Raw genomic sequence first — 18,595 nt, forward strand, 5'->3', positions numbered from 1 at the left:
CCTGCTGCAGTGCCTTCTCACGTAACGTACTACTTCGTACTTCCTCATTCCTTTGTCGTGCAAACCAGAACAGTCGTACCCTCAGAAAAACGTGAAATAGATGATCATACACCGATGAAGAACACAAACTCAATGAATTTGTCACACAAGTGCGTCCAACACTTCACACAGCTTGGACCTGACCACTTCTCTCCACGTCTTGGGAGGTCAGGAATATCTTGACGTTGGCTTTGAAGGCTTCTTCACACGCACCCACAAATGTCGCAAACGCAAGAAGAGGAACCGACAGCTCCAAAGTCAGTACTGTCCACATTCTTAACACTCAAATAAAGCAATAGATGGCTACTGTCCTGAAATGTGTCATTCCTCCGAGGAATGTCCCATGTTGGACGTGGTGGTTTGAAGTTGAAAAGACGACGATGAAGAGGAAAACGGCTATGAACAGTTACAAAGTGCGCAGTCAACGTACGGCAAACTCGTAGCTAACAATATGGAGAGGGACAGGAACCGGAAGCGTACTCGGATCTGTCTATAATATTACGTATTACTGGCAGACCGCGCGATTTGCTATAGTAAAAACATGAATATTGCATTAGTACACACATTATTCGCGCCTCCGATTAAATTATTTTTGTTTACCTTCGTGGTTTGCCCCTCAACAACCACGCTGGCATGTGTATCATGAAGGGCGAAAGGTTGCTAACACAGATTCCGTATTTTTTTCACCTTCGCTACTATTTATATTTACCTTGAGAGCCGCCCTCTGCGTTTGATACCTTATTGGCGTGCTTTCGTAAGCGCTCATTTATGCATCGGCCCGTTTCACCATGTAGCACTTCCCGCATCCCAGGGGAATGGAATAGACCACCCCCACTAAGCATGGGACCTGTTTATTCCTATGCCGGACCGTACAAACACCTTCCCTCCTTCCACCATTCACAAGGGAACAAGGAACCACCAAAGAACAAAGAGGAGAAGCGCCATCGACGAAGACATCGTCAAGATCATCATTACCAAGAAGATGGGAGACAGCATGGCATGAAACGTTCACCTATTGTAATGCAGTATAATCTGTTTATAAATCGTTTTCGAGGCGACGTTCGACTAACGACGACCTAACAAAGCACAGCACGAAACCCTATAAACAGTTTAATGCCGCGCAGTATCATTAGTACCAACTACCGACACAGTACCTCAACGACGACGTCTCATGTGAACATGACGGAAAGTTCTTTTGAGGCTCCTTTCGTGCCTCCTAGTGACTTGAAGACACGTGAGGCCATGCGGGTCCTCATGAGGTGAAGGTACGTGAGGCCATGAGGGCTTTCATGAGGTGAGGACAACTGAGGATGAGGACCCTCATGAGGTGAAGATACGTGAGGTCATGATGGTCGTGAACAGCCTCATGAGGTGAAGGCATGCGAGGATGAGGATGGTGAGGCCTTTCGGGATCCCGATGCCCTGAAGTGAGGTTCGTGAGGGCAAAATTTCAAATGGAATGTGAGGGTGAGTGCGACTGAGGTAAATTACTGGTGAGGAAAATTTGGTGAGGGTGAGTGAGGCTGATAAAGTCCGTGCTTCGTGAGGTGAGGATGAGTGAGGCTGCAGGAAAATGCAAACCTATGGGTGTGCGCAATGGAGGGCGGGGCTTGGCGGGCGCCCGCCCACTGCTCGGAGTGAGCCTTGGCGGTGCGTGGTGGCGATAGGGTTGTACTGAAGGCGTGAACGCAAATACCAGGTGCGTAGGGTGAGGATTGGCGAGTGGCGTGGCAGCTGGTATGCCGCTGCCCTCCTAGTTTGCAGGTTGTTGCGCAACGCGCCGATCGACTGCTGATATCGTTACACTAGAAAAGGCATGGCAGGTCTTGGACTTGGCATCCGGTGGCTTTATGGTATCAACTTTCTTGGCGCTGCACGGCTGTTTATAGAGCTGGCACATTTCCGTCTTCTGCTACGTATGTGGAAGGTGGCGGTTGTGTGGAGGGAGGCGGGAGGGATGATGAAACTGCTCGTCGGTGCTCGGCAGTCGGTTTCGCTGCATCGGGGAATGACCGGGATCCCATGATGGGAAGGAGGCATGTGCATGTGCCAATAGAGGGTGCAGGGGAGTATCGTGACTTCGCCCCTGTTTTTCTGCGTGCGTTCAGATTTCCTTTACCTTGTTTCTTTTCCCAGTCGAGAGGTTTCGATGTGCTGCTGTTTGAACTAGGGCTTTTAAACTTGGCTGTTTGAACTCGGGGGGCATTGCAAATATCTAGCAGTGAAACGGCGGATTTTCAGGCAAATGCATATGTTGTTTCCTCTCTCTCTCTCTCTCTCGATATAGTGTCGTATCTCTACGATAGAAGCACGTTTGGTCATGGTTTGGGGCCGATTAGTGGATTCTATAGTGCGTATAAATTAATGTTTCGTACGTTACGGCATATACGGAAAATACTCGCACAGTGCGTATTTTGGGATATTTCTATCTGCTCCAATTGCCTTTGTGTGTGTGTGTGTGCGTGTGTGTGTGTGTATGTCTTGCTGTATTTCCAGATGCACTGGTGTAAGCAGCATGGCGTCTGAGTCTGGTGGGCCGTACTCTGCTTCTTCGCTTTCTGTATACGGTTAGGAAAATTACCGCGTTCGCATTTCAATCTGCACTGCCGGCCTCAGTTGCTCTGTTGGTAACGTGTTCACTTGCTGAGCTCATGGCCGCAGGCTCAAACTTGGCCAAGAATGGTAGCAATGTGGGAGTGATAAACATTGCTTCCAGCACCGGTGTGTTAAAGATTTCTTTGGCACGTCTAAAGTACCCCGGGTGGTCGAAATTATCAATAGCCCTACCCTGCTGTACGTGCAGCATCTCTTCACACAAATGGGCTAACTTACGACGCGCGTAAATTTACTACCAATTATATTATTATTCAATGTGCACTGTGGTACGGTGCAAAAAGCAGACGATGTCTGTGGTGCATGCCTTCTTTATTGTATACCTCCACACCAAAAATGACGAAAAACAATACTTACATTAACAATTTTTAATGGATATTTTGAGGTGCATAATTAGCGCATATTTTCGTGCATAGTTGCATGCACACTTCTGCAGAGTTTTTAGTACATATTTATGAGCACTCCTTTATTGATTATCGATGGGTCGCTGTTCATGTATCACTAAACCTCCCAGCTGAATGTGTGAACACGGTGGCATCCTTTTGCAACAGGTAATGGAATAGGCCTTGTCTTGTGGTTTTTCGCTGCGCTGTGTGCACTGGCGAGCTACCTCAAGGACACACGTGCTGAAATAATCTTCTGAATCATCCAGTGCTTTCACACGTCAAGCGTCCTGGAACAACTGGTCGCACCAGTGCGAGCTACGTGTCCATTTTTTACTTTCTACTTTAGACATAAGTCGTAATGATTATATTCAGATGTCACAATAAGAACCTCTGAGCATCCGCACAGTCCGCAACGTTCGCCTCCAGAAAAAGAGGTGGTAGGCGACAGCACGCTTGCCTCCCCTGGCACTTTTTCCCCACTCCCTCTGGAAAAAATCCTGGGAACGTCGATGGGTAGCAGTGATTGCTGAAACGGCCGACACGTCTCTTCAGTCCGCTTCCCATCCACGCAGCAGTGCACTGGGTTCTACATTCAACCGCTCACAATCGGTTTCAACCTGCGCGAACCCTCTTTGGCGGCATGTTCCGTGCATCCGCTAGTTCGGCGGCACGCGAGCCTGCTTTCCCTTTGAGCACTGATACCAAAGGGCTTTCTCGACTTGAAGCATCATTGGTTTGGTTTGATATCGTCTATACGACGTGGGCCGAACAACGTGAATATCCCGTGAGTCACGCTCTATGCTAAACGTGGAAGAAACGCGCGCACCCATGCGCAGTTCCTTTGGGATTGTCGTAGTGATCTGTGATCCTATTCCAGAACCGGAGTGTATCAAAAACTCGACGGCGCTCGAAAGGTCAGGCCGGACAACGGTTTCGGCAGTTCAAAGTGTCTATATACCGATTCCATTGCCACGAAGTGTATAAATGTCCAGTCGTGAGAGCACACTGTACGTGAGGCCGAATCGTTCTACAGGTATTTTATTTTATGTGAGTCATCTCTCTTGCAGTGACTTCACTGACGTGCCGAACAGTTCACCGATCATACCTGCGGACCATCACAGTCGTCACTTTGTTTCCTGTTCTGTACTAAACATGTTAGGCTGTTACTGACAGAAAACAATTCTGAACGTCGTACTCAGAAACAAATTTACAAGTGCGGATAACGAAACCACAAAAACAAAATTGTGTTGAATGAAAAATTGGGGCCGCGTCCCGAAGCTGTTTAGCATAATATACTGGGTTGTCGGCGCGATTCTAAACCAAAATTATGCAACCCAGTTTCATGCCACATTCCCCTGGACAATTTTTCATTAATGCTTGCGTTCTGCTTTTGCAAAAATTGCGAAAAAAAATCATAAGGCGGAAGCGTGGTATGCTCTAGTTGCCCAAAAAGACGTGGGGCAATTGATGCTGTCATTTTGTTCACGTGACAGTGACTTTCCCCGAGTTCATACTGCGCAATACCGGTCCCATTTTTCCATGTACATGCTCACTCGCCCAGACACCAGGAATGCTTTTTTTTTTTTTTTTGCCAGCAGTAATAAAAAGAAAAGGAAGGAGTGCCAAGAGACTGATTTTCATAACCGATTTATAAGCCCGAACGCGCCGCTTCTTTATGCTCTGGAGCCAACCTCCACAACGAACACTCTTAAAAATGAACTTCACCGCATAGCACGCTTAGCCAACCATCATCTCAAATGATATCGCTATCTGCCCTGATTTGTTGAAAACGGGAGGCGTACGCCTTTTTTATGACACTTATGCTGTTCATAATCGTCACAGAAAAGGCGTACGCCTCCCGTTTTCAACAAATCAGGGCAGATAACGATATCATTTGAGATAAACTTATGTTATATTATATTATATAATATATATATATATATATATATATATATTATATAACACTTATGCTGTTCATAATCGTCACAGAAAAGGCGTACGCCTCCCGTTTTCAACAAATCAGGGCAGATAACGATATCATTTGAGATAATGGTTGGCTAAGAGCGTGCTGTGTGGTGAAGTTCATTTTTAAGAGTGCACCTGCTCTGAAGCGATGCAAACCAAACAACGCGAGAACGCCAAGGTGAACCCTCATTTTCTGTCCCTTACGATTGGCATCCAAGTGCAGCACCACAGAGTCCCCAACTCTAAATACAACGCTGAACGGCAAGCGCTGAACGGCAAGCCGCCGACTCTGTCGGCTCCAAACGGCGATTTCAACGTGTTGTTTGTGACACCTTTTGTATAGGTGAATTTGATAGGTGCGTATCTTCAGAACATAGCACGCTCTTAGCCAACCATCTTTCCGGATGACAACGTTCTCGCCCATGATTTGTTGATAACCAGAGGTGGAGTCTATTATGTATCTATTATGCACGGCTACAAAATGGGCTACGTCTCCCGTTTAAAACAAATCAGAGTGCCATGTAGTGAAGTTCATCTTGAAGAGGGTAAAACAGAACGTTATGTGTACTTCCGCGTTGGCGTCTGATTGGGTGCTAGAATTCTTCGGATGACGTAACGATGGATAGAGGTACCTGGACTTCGGTGCATATACTCGCCCGAATACCAAAGATAGTGCGTTTTTGTATTAACGCTGCAAAAGTTATGAAGGAGAAGAATTGAACAATAAATTGCAAATAGAATTACGAAGCGTAGAAGAACAATATTACATCTATTAAACCCGGAACTAAATACATGCAGATAGGAGTTCTTACCTCCTTTAATGCTGGAGCAATCCACACAACACCACACCTGCTCTGAGGCGACGCAAAACTACGAGCGCGAGCGCGCCAAGGTCAGCCCACCTCCCTTGCTCCTTGTCATTCATCCAAGTGCAGCTCCGCCTAAACGACCGAGACCCCGACTCCACAGCCTGAACATAACGGTGAACTGCAAACTCCCCTCTCCCTCCCACCTACCAGAAGCAAGGTCACACATACAACTGAAGCCTTCCCGCCACTACCGTTAAGCTCATGCAGATTATCACAGGGCACGAGAACAGGTACGCTGAAAATGGGGTACCATATTAATGTCTACACGTTTTTCCGTCCATTTCAGTCGAAGTGTCATCTGAATTAGTCCAGGTGCCATCTGAAATAATCCGAGCGCCGTTCAATTTAATCCGGGCGCCATCTGAATTAATCCATGGCGTTTTTAAGCACTATAACCGTGGACGTGGGACGTCCCCGCAGAATATTCTACCGACATGTAGGGGAAGGAAAAGTAAAAAGCTGCTGACAGGACTTAAATTCTGCTGCGTCTTGTGTTGAACATGCATAGCAGACGACACCATTGGTCATGTCGTCTGCTACAGAATATCTTCGGACTGAGCTGCAGGATATTCACCACGGTTAGAAGAGCACGAAACGGCATGACTCCCATAGCAGACGACACCACTGGTACTGTCGTCTGCTACAGAATATCTTCTGACTGAACTGCTGGATATTTCGCACAGTTAGAATAGCGCAAAGAGGCATGGCTCACCATAACAGACGACACCACTGGTGCTGTCGTCTGCTACAGAATGTCTTCTCACTGAGCTGCAGGATATTCCAGGCGGTTAGAAGAGCACGAAATGCGTGACTCACATAGCAAACGACACCATTGGTCCTGTCATCTGCTACGGAATATCTTGTGACTAAGCTGTGGGATGTGCGTGATGTCTTTCCGTGCTCTTCAACCCCAGAAAATATCCTGCGGCAAAGTCAAAACATATTCCTTCGCAGACGGCAGGAACACTGGTGTCGTCTGCTCTGAGCATCATGCCTTTTCGCGTTCTGCTAACCGCGCGGAATATCCTGCAGTTCAATCAGAAGATATTCTATAGCAGACGACAGCACCAGTGGTGTCGTCTGCTATGTGAGTGGTGGCTTTTCGTGTTCTTCTAACCGTGTGGAATATCCTGCAGTTCAGTCAGAAGATATTCTGTAGCAGACGACAGCACCAGTGGTGTCGTCTGCTATGTGAGTGGTGGCTTTCGTGTTCTTCTAACCATGTGGAATATCCTGCAGTTCAGTCAGAAGATATTCTGTAGAAGACGACAAAACCAGTTGTGCCGTCTGCTATGTGAGTCATGCCTTTTCGTGCTCTTCCAGCTACGCAGAATATCCAACAGTTCAGTCACAAGATATTCTGTAGCAGACGGCAGCACCATTGCTGTTGTTTGCTATACTTCCGCTCCAACGCCCAATATCTCAGCGTCGTGCGAATGTTCCACATAAGACACGGCACAACTTTAGCTCCATCAGCAGTTTCTTTACTTTTTCTTCCACTAAAATACTCTACAAAGATGTCCCTCGTGGGAACACACGGTTATAGTGCTTGAAAACGCCATGGATTAATTCAGATGGCACCCGGATTAAACTGAATAGCATCTGGACTTTTTTTCAGATGGCGCCCGGATTAAATTGAATGGCGCTTGGATTATTTCAGATGGCACCTGGACTAATTCAGATGGCACTTGGACTAAAATGGAAAACCTGTAGTCATGCATACTTGCAATACATACTTCTATGGGCAGTTGTATGCGCCCATCCACACTCCCACGACTAATGTCAACCCCACACCCGAAGCCGCAGATTTCAACTTGAAAAAACCCATCGCAGGGTATTCAAATTCAATATCGCATCTTCGCACGTAAGTCAACATCAAACTCAGCATCAAATCATTGCCTGTCACTCAAAATTACTGTCACCATCACATCATTGCTCATAATTCAACATAAAATTCAAATTCACATCACATCATTACCCATCATTCAACATCAAACTCAACATCACATCACATCATTGCCCATCATTCAACATCAAACCAGTGAAGGGTAACGGACGTATTTTCGTTACCGTTTCCACTTTCGTTACTGCTATATTTTGGTTTCCGTTATCCGTTCCTGATACCAGCCTTTCAATTTCGTTTCTGTTACGCTTCCGTTACTGTTTCTGGTAATGAAAAGGCTGCCACAGAACTGCGGGAGGACAGTCAATCCGGCTCTGTCAGCACCCTGTTTTCCCCAAGTGCTGCTTCGGTGTCATGCGTATACACTACACAGGTAATCTTACGTCGTTGGGATCCGCACAGATTATAAGGTGTTTTAAAAAATGTAGGAACATGTCTCCAGTCTTCACTCACTCTGAGTCCAGCAACTCAAGATTGAGTAACCTTCAAACAATGTCGCATTCATAAGCGGACGCTCTCAGAGTAAATAATACTGTCATAGCACGGTAAAATGAAAACAAGTAAAAAATAAATAAATAAAAATCGTAGGCTGTCATCCTTGTGCTATGGTGGAGTATAGTCATGTGTTGATGTTATGGAGGTATGAGAACTGGGACGAGGTAAGCGAGTAAGCCAGGAATGCACTGTTGAGATCCAGTATTGTGCTTTCTTTCCATGCACACGTGTATTATCTGGAGCATTACAGGGAATGGAGTCATCAAAATACAAAAAGAAAATGAAAAATCACTCAAATGTCATCGCACAACAAGAATAGACATTACCCGAATTCAATGCCAGAAGATAATTTTCGTTTCCGTTCCTCTTTCCGGTAATGGAGGACCGTGGTATGCGTTTCCGTTATCGTTACCATCTCCAATTTCGGCAATATACCGTTTCTGTTTCTGTTACCATTACCGTTACCCTGCCCTACATCAAACTCAACATCACATCACATCATTCCCCATCATTCAACTTCACTCAACATCACATAACATCATTGCCCATCACTCAGCATCAGATCATTCTGAGTGATGTGATGGTGAATGATGTCAGTGATGGACATCATGAGTGAATTCGCCGACCTATGCCCGTGACGGGCACACATCCTGTAAATAGAAAACAGAGCTGCATTAAATAGGCACATGTATTCAGAAGCTCAGAGACGAGGAACACAGAAATAGTCAAGCAAGGTGGTGGCTTTTTGTGAGTATGGCACACAAGATTATACACCAATCTGCTTGCTTAATTGTCCACTTGTTAAAATAAAAGATTGTTCATTCAAATTTCAGGGGGACTCAAACGACGTTCGAATTAATGAAGTCTGAATTAACGAAAATGCAAGAAACACATGTCCAATGCTGGGCAAAAACAGGAATCGCCCAACGTTGACTTCAAAAAAATTTCGCCAAAAGTATGGTGATTTCGCAAAAATTCGTAGAATTCGGTATGCAGCGCGGAATTGGCAATTGTACAATGCTTGGCACAGAATTTTGTGGATATACACAATTTGATTCCATTCGTAAAGCGGGCTTCTCCCGAACCACGAATAGCGTTGCGGGAAGCCTACTTTACAGAACCGTTTACAGCAGGTCAAAACTTTGCATGCAATAGTTCTGCTGTGGCAGTGGTTTTTTATGGCAAAAACCCCTTCCGGAGACTATTCTTTTGCTCATGGGCGGCGGTCAGTTTGAGTTACCCGTAGTGGGAGCGATTTGCATGTGAATTAATGGCAGACATTATACATGGGTAAGGACCATCTTTTTCGGCTGCGGCAAACCTTGAATTCCGCGGCACGACTCCCTAAATTCTGTGATTTTCTGCGGCAACAGCATATAACCCAGTGCTTGTTCAAGCATGCCTTATGGTTTGGCAATGATAGTGTCCTGCTTTCGTGTACCAGTTGGCGTACACAGAGGAGACATACACCTGATATTCCTTACCAGCCAATACCCCAGATGGTGTTCTTGCTGTCACGGCTATATATGAGCAGGATGAGTTGCCTTCTGTTAGCAATTTAATTCCATATTTAATGACTACAAAATAGGTATCATTCACAAAAATTATTTGTAAAAAATACATCTCAGCTATTGCATGCAAGGTATAACCACTGCACCACCTGCAAACTGTCCTCTAAAGGCAGCTTTCTGCAGTGCTCACGTGCGCCAGGAAGCCCGCTTTAGATACAAGCATCACAATCATATATTGAATTTTCGAAAAAAATCTGAGTTCAGGAGGAATACTCCGTACAATTCAACGCTCATTGGACAAAAATGTAAAGTCATAATGACTAGAAATGTCATATTGCGATGGAAGTCTTCCGCAATTCCGCGAGTGAAATAGGAAGGGCCTTGTACATCAGTATGTAGGCTTTACTTTCTCTAGTTTAACCCGAATCCACCCGACATTTACCCCCCCCCCCCGAACAAAATTCGAAAAATTCGGGTTTCACCCGAATTTACTCGAAAACACATTCCGAAACCAACTTCGTAAGCTTGCTTCTGTGCCATCGTGTGCAATGGAAATCACTGAAATCATTGCAATAAAAGTGAAAAACGAAGGGGGATGAGGAATTGGAGATGTTACTATCCAAAAATACGCGTAACGGAGCGTTCGCGCAATTATCGGTGGCTATCGGCGTTCCTCAAGGCTGCTTTACTGCACTACACCGAAGCATTAGGTAAAGCCCACTTTAAGGCACAGATGGGACCAAGTCTTGCTACTTCTTCGCCTGCGAGCTGCGATCTCTTTAGTGGGCTTGGCGAAAGTCATGACACCTAATGTGGTGCTGTTTGTTATACAGGTCAGTGATAAATACACATGTGGTATGAGATCGAATTATCTCACCTTGTTGGTTGTGCCAAGCCCACATGTTATGTTTATGTTATCACAAGAAGTAGTGGACGTTGCAAATAGACTACTCTCTTTGTCGGGGGACGTGGAATCCAATCCAGGGCCTACTGATTTACTGGCTCGAATTGCTGACGATATACGAAGTATCAATTCTGCTAGAGCTAGCACTGACCAAGTGTCGGAAAATATTCAAGGTTGACTTTCTGTTATTGAAACAAAGCTAAACGAAATAGGGGAGGTCTCAAAGATGGTCCAGGAGTGGAATAACGAAATATCCTCTCTGAAATCAACTATTGAGCATTTGGAGGCGAAGGTTGAGGTTTTAGAAAATCGTTCTCGTCGAAATAATCTTGTGATCTATGGAATCGCTGAGGACGTCGTTGAAACAACTGCTAGCTTGACCGAAAAAGTCACGACCGAATTAAATAGTCGCTTGCGCCTGACCCTGTCATCTGTTGAGCGTATACATAGGCATGGGAGACACAGTGAACCTAAACATCGTCTGGTCATTCTCAGACTTTACAATTACTCTGAGAAATCAAATGTGCTGCGCAACTGTTCAAAGTTGAAAGGATCCAGTATTTCCATATCGGAAGACTACTCAAAAAAGGTCCGGCTGTTACGGAAAGAGCTGTAGGAAAGCGCGGCTGAGAACAGACGACGTGGCGACAGGGTCTCATTGCACTTTACCAAATTAAGGATAAACAATGTTGTTTTTTTCTTGGGATACTGTCTTGGACAGGAGGATTCCGGATGGATCTTTACTGTTATCTCGGAAAACGAATTGACGTGATGTTTGTCCCGGCAATTTGAGATTACTGAATGTAAATGCGCCTGTTAAATAAAACAACAGAATTGTAAAATATTTTGATGTATCTTAATCGTCATGTTACTGTAATTTCGGAGACGTGATTGTCAGAGGATATAAGTGACTCTGAGATTACACAGACAGGGTGTAATATTGAACGCTTCGATCGCAAATCGAGGGGAGGAGGGGTAGCAATACTATTGAGGAATGATATTTCTTTCGTTAGACTACCTGATATAGTTGGAGTGGAGTCAGACTGGGTGAAGTTATTGTCACTTCATCCGAATATTGTTGTTGGAGCTGTTTACCGCCCATCGCAAAGTGCTGTACAAGTGCTGGAAAACTTGTTTGCCCATGTCGATCTTCTGTCAATGAAACATCAGCTTATCATTGCCGGAGACTTTACTCTGCCTAACGTTGATTGGTCTAATCTAAGCCCAGCAAACTAGAGTTGCTAGAGTACACATTTCATTATGGAGTGCACATTTCAGATGAACTTTTGTCAAGTGGTAAAAGATTTCACTGGGTCATGTGGTTCGTCCAATTCCATTCTTGATATTATTTTTGTATCAAAGGGTATTGAAAAGAAGGTTCGTGAGTGTGCAGTTCTCCACGGTATTTCTGATCATAAGTTAGTACTCCTTGACGTTGAATTATATCGTCAGGAATCGTCCCATAGGCATAGTGGCTTTTATGATTTAAGTCGTGCTCAACATGAGAGTGTGTTAGATTTGTTGGACGTTAATCTCGAGAAGTTTTGGGATGTTTTTGATGACCCAGCGTGTGGTGTTGACGAGCTATGGGTTTTCTTTGTGAACATCGTGAAGGAGTGTTTGTCAATGGATGTACCAAGGAAACTGAAAAAAGTGCGTATTCATAATCCTTGGATCACTCGCGATATTCTCCACCTGAAGAGGAAGACAAACAGATTATGGAAACAAAGCAGGGCCCGTCCTGAGCTCTCAGTTTGTCATCGGGACATATCCAAAAACTGGAAGGGGAAATTCGCTCTGCGAAATACAATTTTTATAACGTAACTTTCCACACGTTTCTAAAAGAGGAACAGGCTAAGTTTTGGCGTTTCTTGTCCCCAACTACGAAACAATTTGATAAACTCCAGGTGGGTGACACTGTCTCTTGGGACCCTAATGTCATTTGTGATTATATGAATGAGTATTTTTGTTCGGTGTTTACACACGATAATGGGCCACATTGGTCGGCCCGTTTCAGATATTGATTTAAGTATTCAGGGCATTGTAAAACTGCTGCGCAATACAAACAGCAAAAAGGCGATAGGTGTTGATGGAGTTCCAAATACTTTCCTTACACGTTATGCCGAGTGGTGTAGCGAATATCTTGTTTTGATTTCTAAGAAATCTTTATCTACAAGAGTGATTGCTGAGCAATGCAAAACAGCTCAAGTTGTTCCAACGAATAAATCAGGGAGTCGAGTTGATGCTCGTAATTATCGCCCTGTTTCACTCTTGCCTACATGCGCGAAGATACTTGAGCACATAGTAAACAAGCACCTGATATCGTTTTTCGAAGATATTTTTTCTTTAATTCCTCTCAGCATGGATTTAGGAGGGGGATGTCCACTGTGACGCAACTAATCGCGACAATACACGATTTCTCTGAGGTGCTGAATGCCCGCGATCAGACCGATGTTATATTCCTTGACCTGTCCAGGGCCTTTGACAGAGTTTCTCATAAAAAAAGTATTACTAAAACTTGACCAGTTATTACCTAACCCTCTTCTAATCGGAAAAAAATTGTACAAATTGACCAGTCAGGCTTTTCGTGTAGCTCTGTCTTATCGAGGGTGCCCCAAGGCTCTGTTTTGCGACCACTCCTGTTTCTTGTTTTTATCAACGATATCACTAGGGGTATTCCGATTAAGTGTCACCTTTTTGCTGACGATTGTATTTTGTACACTGAAATCCGATCCGTCCATGATCAATTACTGTTAAATGATGCTTACATAAAATTGTTACTTGGTGTGCATCTTGGCAGATGGTACTGAACCTGTGTGCATGACCATTACGCGGAAAAAGGAAGTGCTCCAGTATGGCTATTCAATTGACATTCACATTCGTTCTACCGTTTCGAGTTTCAGATACTTGGTGTTACCATATTGAAGGATCTATCGTGGAACACGCATGTACATAACATTGTCCGCAAGGCTCTGGGTAAATTGTGGTTTTTAAAACGTAACTTGAGACATGCCACGTGGGACACTAAGTTAACAGCGTATAAAGCTTACGTAAGACCAATTCTAGAGTACGCAACTCCAGTACGCAAGCGCTAGAGTACGAAAGCGAAGTGTGGAATGTTTTTTTCAGGTCGTGAGATTTCAAAAATTTAGTCTGTCCAGAAGAGGTCATTATGTTTTATCTTTAATCGGTACACGCCACTCAGTACAGTTTCTGATCTGTATGCTCAGGCTGGTCTGGACACACTGGAAAGAAGGCGAAAGGCAAACAGGTTAAAAATGTTGTACCTAATATTGCACAAAAAAATAAATGTTAACAAAGACGAGTACATTTCGTTTCCCGCTCAGCGTGTTACACGCAATGCACGCAGTAGTAGTGTATCAGCTCAACTGGCCCACAACTCACACAGTGGCCTGGACGCCACTAATGAGCAATTAGAGCTAATTGGGACCCCCCACAGTAATTAGGACCCACCAGGGAGTCATTACACTAATTGGGGCGCATCTAGGACGTGTCCAGACCACTGTGTGAGTCGTAGGCTAGTTGAGCTGATAAAAAATAAAAAAATAGGTAGAAAATAAAATGAAAAGATAGAGATAGAGTGGAGAGAAGGAGTTTAGTTGACGCCATCTTGTAGAAAGCGGCCCGGAACGGCCGCTGACTGTCGCTGGGCGACGGAGCACGGAGGCAGGTTGCAAAGCATCGCAGCACCAGTTCCGGACATCCTGTGACGTCAGCTGTGACGTCATCATGGCATGTCTGGGCAAGTTAGGACAGCTCTGGACATGCAAGGAGAAAAACACTCGTAATACAGAGGCTGGGAAAGCAAGAGTATGCAAACCATCAATAGCTCACAAGAAAATAGAACTAGTTACACAACAAATGATCCCACCACAACAGGAGCGCAGAACGATGCGACTGCTCCATCCGAGAGGCAGGCAGAGAACTGACTCCAAAGTTGGCGAAAGCATTAGTTACACAACAAATCACCTCACCACAGTAGGAGCGCAGACCGATGCGACTGCTCTCGTCGACAGCCAGGGATCAAGTGACGACGGAGCGAACGACCACACGTCTTCTCCCAACGAGAGCCAGAGGTGGACTGACGTAAGCGCCACTCTACGGGTGCTACGCATGCGCGCGCTCGTAGCGCCCTCTGCGCGCTCCTACCGCCACCTGCGAGAGGCTAAGTGAGAAGAGCATTCCTGCGCCCCCTGCTGGCAGTTCTCATTGGTCCAGACATCATCCTATTGTCTCAGGGCTACACTGTTTTTTTCCACTAATGCTCCTCTAGACAAGGTCAATCTGCAGTGAAGCCACGGTATGACGTCATCATGCACCTGCGTGGCTCAAGGACGCGTGCGCTCTAGACAGGGGACCTATTATTTATTGAATCACTATCCCAAGATTATTTCCTTTATTCTTCTATAACGATTGCATAGGAAACTATTGCAGAAGAGCACCATGCATGAAAGCTGATCGTAGGAATTCCAAAGTCTTACTAAATGAGACTTGCAAAAGAACAAAATATCCTAACACGTAACTCCATCAACGACAAATAAGAGGACTAGGCACTCAACAAATCAACACAGAGTACGGGTAACCAGGAGCGCAGAACTCAGGACAGCACTATCGTCAAGACAACAATGTTCCTTGTCAAAAGAGAAAAAAATACTAAGCGTCAACAAAGGAAAGCATGCATATCGGGGCATGTCAGGACACGTCAGGACAAATCGTACGACTGCTGGGCAACAGAGGAAAACAAACACTTGAACAGAGTGAAAAGGGCACTCACCATCATTTTTCCCGTTCACAGCATTCCCTCATTGTAAATCCGCTCGTCACAAAATCCACCTGCATCGTCGAACACCATTCACCAGTGACGAACCACACATCCGCACCCCATCAGAGGCAGACAGACAGAACCCCACCGAAGCTACGCTCTTCCACTGACGGCCAACGCCAGGAGCAGAATTTGCGTGTCGAGACCCGTCAGTGTCCAAGAGAGAAGTGAATCCTTGCGCCCCCTACAGGCCGTTCTCATTGGTCGTGACGTCATCCTATTGTCTCAGGGCTACCCTGTTTTTTTCCACTAATGCTCCTTTGGTCAATCTACAATGAAGCCACAGTATGACGTCATCATGCACCTGCGTGGCTCAAGGACGCGTACGCTCTAGACAGGGCACCTGTTATTTATTGAATCACTATCCCTAGATTATTACCTTTATTCTACTATAATGATTGCGTAGGGAACTATTGCAGAAAAACACCATAGACAAGAGGAGATTGTAGCATTTCATTCCCAAAGTCTTACTGTACAGGAAAAAAAAAAAGGTTCCTCCTGAATAAAGTCACACACCTGTCCCCCTCGCGGTTACTCTCTGAACTAAATGAATCGCAAAATTATTAAGAATAGCTCTACTCCCATTCAAGGCAGCACTATCGTCAAGAATATGCCTTGTACAAAAAGAAAAAAACTACATGTAGAAGGAAAGCATGTCAGAACAGGCCCAGGCATGTCAGCACATGTACAACAAGGGGAAAAAAGCGAAAAGAAACAAAGAAGGAAACCAGCATCAAACTATTTATTCTTATTCAAAAACAGTGCTCATCATAAATCTGCCCAGGACAATACACACTATTTTTCTATTGCCACACTTTTTTCCAGTAACGGTCAATGCATTGCTACAGACTGCGTGACGTCATCACATCCTGTCTGAAGCAGAAGACACCGGCAAAGACTCCTATTATTTATTGAATCGCAAGATTATTTCCTTTGTCCTACTCTTAATGACATTGATTCTCTCATTAAAATTCAACAAAAAGCACCCTACATATTAACGATTTTCACCCCAAAGGCTCATCATGGTCATTAGAATTACAGTAAACTATTACTGCTCTTTAAAATAATAAGTGAGTCCACTCAATATCACCTCCAGGCTTATGTAATACATGACCCTTTCTATGCTCATACATTCGTTGTCTGAGGCTACACCTGCGAGCAAAAAAGGCGCGGAAGCCGGGTGGGCAAAGTTCCATTCGCGCATTGCGAGCATAAAGGCGGGAAAGCCTGGGAGCAAAGTTCTATTCGCGCATTCCAAAGCACAAGACAGAACGCCTTTACGGGAACACGATAGCATTCCTATACTATATTAATGATTATTGCATTGCAGTTTAGAAAAACTACAACTAAACTATAATTTTAGGAGCCCATTAAAATTCTACTTTCTATGGAAACTATAATTGCCCTATTACTTGGATCGCTACTAATGAAGCGCTCCAATTTTTTCTCTCTTCCCATTTCAGCCTTGTCATGCAGGGAAGCAGACTCATATCCAAAATAATTAATTTACACTGAGGGTGCCGTGCTTCAGGAATTCCTATCCTGCGCTCAGATGCAAGCATTTCTTCACGGATACCTTTAACAGCTGACTTCCTCAACATATCGAACACCCAACAAAATCAAACAAACAATCAGAGAAACCCTCTTCTCAGCTGTACCATGCGACTGTCTTCTTCGTAAAATCGGTGATCTGAGGAAGAGAGCAGCGAAAAATTGCGCGCACTTGTGCTTGACTTAAAAAAACCTGAAGCATATGCCAATAAACCAAGAAAAAGACACTCATGTCTGGTATCTGATAGTGCCACATACACAGACGCATTGTCGCAAAGAAAGCACAGGACAGGGATACACAAATTTCCTTAGGTGAGCAGGGAAAAGGCTTAAGACCTCAGGAATAATAGCAGAGTCACTGGACATCGCTACGCGGCTAACACAAGATAACAACAACAAGATAATAGCGGCGGGTAAAATTGCAACACTGCTAAACAAGCCCCAACATGCCATCATGACGTCGCAAACCAGGAAAAAGAAGCACGCGCGCGCACACAGCAGCTCAGGAATGCACAAGGAGAGGTGCTTTATAGGAATTTCTACTCCACACACTCAGATACCAGCATTTCTGCACAAATACCTATAACGGCTGACTTCCTCAACATATCGAGGAAAGCGAATACTAACACTCAACATATAACAAAAAACAAACAAACAAATTCCATTCTCATGAACTCTCTCCTCTGCCGAGCGGCTTTCTCCTGCTCTACCTGGATGCTGACTGTTTCCCCTCATCTACATTCTGAGTAAAAGCCGTGAAAGGAGAAAAGAACCGCGGAAAATTACACGCATGTGTGCTCCAATAGCTGTAACTGCAAGAAACCGTAGCGCACGCCAATACACTGAGAAAAAGACACCTATTTCTGCCACCAGATAATTCTTGCATAATGCCACATACACAGTCGCATTACCCTTGCGTAAAGAAAGCACAGGACAGGGATACACAAATTTCCTTAGGTGAGCAGGGAAAAGGCTTAAGACCTCAGGTCACCACACATCGCCACGCGGCTAGCACAACATGACACCAACAAGATACTAGCAGCGGGAAGAACTGCAACACTGCTAAACAAGTCCAGACATGCCACGATGACGTCACAAATCAGGAGAAAAAAAGCACAGGCATGCACGCACAGAGGACAACGCATTAAACACACGGAGCGCTCAGGAATAATCGTAGCGTTACCGCACATCGCTACGAAGCTCAACGTCTAACACAAGACGACAACAACAACAAGATATTAACGAAGGGTAAAAATTGCAACACTGATCAAGTCCAGACATGCGACATCGCATACAAAACACTGCTCATCGGGGAAAAGGCCTAAGCCCGCGGCGGATCATCATAGAGCATACACAACTTCATTTTTCTACTTCGCGTAAACTAAACGCGGTCTGCTTGGAAAACGACGTACAAATTTTCTTAAGGAGCAGAGAAATATAGAAATTTCTACTCCGTGCTCAGATCAAAAACCTGCAAAATTAAGCACTGCTTACTTCGTCAAGATATCGAACACCC

Source organism: Ornithodoros turicata, chromosome 6, assembly GCF_037126465.1.
Source record: "Ornithodoros turicata isolate Travis chromosome 6, ASM3712646v1, whole genome shotgun sequence".
In the NCBI taxonomy this organism is placed as follows: domain Eukaryota; kingdom Metazoa; phylum Arthropoda; class Arachnida; order Ixodida; family Argasidae; genus Ornithodoros; species Ornithodoros turicata.